This window comes from Schistocerca nitens, chromosome 2 (assembly GCF_023898315.1).
Source record: "Schistocerca nitens isolate TAMUIC-IGC-003100 chromosome 2, iqSchNite1.1, whole genome shotgun sequence".
NCBI lineage: Eukaryota > Metazoa > Arthropoda > Insecta > Orthoptera > Acrididae > Schistocerca > Schistocerca nitens.
The window spans coordinates 444397782-444401220 of NC_064615.1; the positions used below are offsets into that span (position 1 = coordinate 444397782).

General features: G+C 51.6%; 1 non-coding gene across 1 annotated transcript; it reads right to left on the reverse strand.

The window, feature by feature from the left end:
- Window positions 1-209: 209 nt before the first annotated feature.
- Trnas-cga (transfer RNA serine (anticodon CGA)) lies at window positions 210-284 on the reverse strand. Its single transcript has one exon. It is a non-coding gene; the product is annotated as a tRNA-Ser (tRNA).
- Window positions 285-3439: the final 3155 nt, after the last annotated feature.

The following is a 3439-nucleotide window of genomic DNA, read 5'->3' on the forward strand; positions in this document are numbered from 1 at the left end:
TCACAGCTTTACTTCTGCCAGTACCTCGTCTCCTACCTTCCAAACTTTACAGAAGCTCTCCTGCGAAACTTGCACAACTAGCACTCCTGAAAGAAAGGATATTGCGGAGACATGGCTTAGCCACAGCCTGGGGGATGTTTCCAGAATGAGATTTTCACTCTGCAGCGGAGTGTGCGCTGATATGAAACTTCCTGGCAGATTAAAACTGTGTGCCCGACCGAGACTCGAACTCGGGACCTTTGCCTTTCGCGGGCAACTGCTCTACCAACTGAGCCACCGAAGCACGACTCACGCCCGGTACTCACAGCTTTACTTCTGCCAGTACCTCGTCTCCTACCTTCCAAACTATACAGAAGCTCTCCTGCGAACCATGCAGAACTAGCACTCCTGAAAGAAAGGATATTGCGGAGACATGGCTTAGCCACAGCCTAGGGGATGTTTCCAGAATGAGATTTTCACTCTGCAGCGGAGTGTGCGCTGATATGAAACTTCCTGGCAGATTAAAACTGTGTGCCCGACCGAGACTCGAACTCGGGACCTTTGCCTTTCGCGGGCAAGTGCTCTACCAACTGAGCCACCAAAGCACGACTCACGCCCGGTACTCACAGCTTTACTTCTGCCAGTACCTCGTCTCCTACCTTCCAAACTATACAGAAGCTCTCCTGCGAAACTTGCACAACTAGCACTCCTGAAAGAAAGGATATTGCGGAGACATGGCTTAGCCACAGCCTGGGGGATGATTCCAGAATGAGATTTTCACTCTGCAGCGGAGTGTGCGCTGACATGAAACTTCCTGGCGGATTAAAACTCTGTGCCCGACCGAGACTCGAACTCGGGACCTTTGCCTTTCGCGGGCAACTGGTCTACCAACTGAGCTACCGAAGCACGACTCACGCCCGGTACTCACAGCTTTACTTCTGCCAGTACCTCGTCTCCTACCTTCCAAACTTTCAGGAGCTCTCCTGCGAACCTTGCAGAACTAGCACTCCTGAAAGAAAGGATATTGCGGAGACATGGCTTAGCCTGGAGGATGTTTCCAGAATGAGATTTTCACTCTGCAGCGGAGTGTGCGCTGATATGAAACTTCCTGGCAGATTAAAACTGTGTGCCCGACCGAGACTCAAACTCGGGACCTTTGCCTTTCGCGAGCAAGTGCTCTACCAACTGAGCTACCGAAGCACGACTCACGCACGGTACTCACAGCTTTACTTCTGCCAGTACCTCGTCTCCTACCTTCCAAACTTTACAGAAGCTCTCCTGCGAACCTTGCAGAACTAGCACTCCTGAAACAAAGGATATTGCGGAGACATGGCTTAGCCACAGCCTAGGGGATGTTTCCAGAATAAGATTTTCACTCTGCAGCGGAGGGTGCGCTGATATGAAACTTCCTGACAGATTAAAACTGTGTGCCCGACCGAGACTCGAACTCGGCACCTTTGCCTTTCGCGGGCAAGTGCTCTACCAACTGAGCTACCGAAGCACGACTCACGCCCGGTACTCACTGCTTTACTTCTGCCAGTACCTCGTCTCCTACCTTCCAAACTTTACAGAAGCTCTCCTGCGAACCTTGCAGAACTAGCACTCCTGAAAGAAAGGATATTGCGGAGACATGGCTTAGCCACAGCCTGGGGGATGTTTCCAGAATGAGATTTTCACTCTGCAGCGGAGTGTGCGCTGATATGAAACTTCCTGGCAGATTAAAACTGTGTGCCCGACCGAGACTCGAACTCGGCACCTTTGCCTTTCGCGGGCAAGTGCTCTACCAACTGAGCTACCAAAGCACGACTCACGCCCGGTACTCACAGCTTTACTTCTGCCAATACCTCGTCTCCTACCTTCCAAACTTTACAGAAGCTCTCCTGCGAAACTTGCACAACTAGCACTCCTGAAAGAAAGGATATTGCGGAGACATGGCTTAGCCACAGCCTGGGGGATGTTTCCAGAATGAGATTTTCACTCTGCAGCGGAGTGTGCGCTGATATGACACTTCCTGGCAGATTAAAACTGTGTGGCAGACCGAGACTCGAACTCGGCACCTTTGCCTTTCGCGGGCAAGTGCTCTACCAACTGAGCTACCGAAGCACGACTCACGCCCGGTACTCACTGCTTTACTTCTGCCAGCACCTCGTCTCCTACCTTCCAAACTTTACAGAAGCTCTCCTGCGAACCTTGCAGAACTAGCACTCCTGAAAGAAAGGATATTGCGGAGACATGGCTTAGCCACAGCCTGGGGGATGTTTCCAGAATGAGATTTTCACTCTGCAGCGGACTGTGCGCTGATATGAAACTTCCTGACAGATTAAAACTGTGTGCCCGACCGAGACTCGAACTCGGCACCTTTGCCTTTCGCGGGCAAGTGCTCTACCAACTGAGCTACCAAAGCACGACTCACGCCCGGTACTCACAGCTTTACTTCTGCCAATACCTCGTCTCCTACCTTCCAAACTTTACAGAAGCTCTCCTGCGAAACTTGCACAACTAGCACTCCTGAAAGAAAGGATATTGCGGAGACATGGCTTAGCCACAGCCTGGGGGATGTTTCCAGAATGAGATTTTCACTCTGCAGCGGAGTGTGCGCTGATATGACACTTCCTGGCAGATTAAAACTGTGTGGCAGACCGAAACTCGAACTCGGGACCTTTGCCTTTCGCGGGCAAGTGCTCTACCAACTGAGCTACCGAAGAACGACTCACGCCCGGTACTCACAGCTTTACTTCTGCCAGTACCTCGTCTCCTACCTTCCAAACTTTACAGAAGCTCTCCTGCGAACCTTGCAGAACTAGCACTCCTGAAAGAAAGGATATTGCGGAGACATGGCTTAGCCACAGCCTGGGGGAAGTTTCCAGAATGAGATTTTCACTCTGCAGCGGAGTGTGCGCTGATATGAAACTTCCTGGCAGATTAAAACTGTGTGCCCGACCGAGACTCGAACTCGGGACCTTTGCCTTTCGCGGGCAACTGCTCTACCAACTGAGCTACCGAATAACGACTCACGCCCGGTACTCACAGCTTTACTTCTGCCAGTACCTCGTCTCCTACCTTCCAAACTTTACAGAAGCTCTCCTGCGAACCTTGCAGAAGTAGCACTCCTGAAAGAAAGGATATTGCGGAGACATGGCTTAGCCACAGCCTGGGGTGTGAGTCGTTCTTCGGTAGCTCAGTTGATAGAGCACTTGCCCGCGAAGAGGCAAAGGTCACGAGTTCGAGTCTCGGTCGGGCACACAGTTTTAATCTGCCAGGAAGTTTCATATTAGCGCACACTCCGCTGCAGAGTGAAAATCTCATTCTGGAAACATCCCCCTGGCTGTGGCTAAGCCATGTCTCCGCAATATCCTCTCTTTCAGGAGTGCTAGTTCTGCAAGGTTCGCAGGAGAGCTTCTGTAAAGTTTGGAAGGTAGGAGACGAGGTACTGGCAGAAGTAAAGCTGTGAGTACCGGGC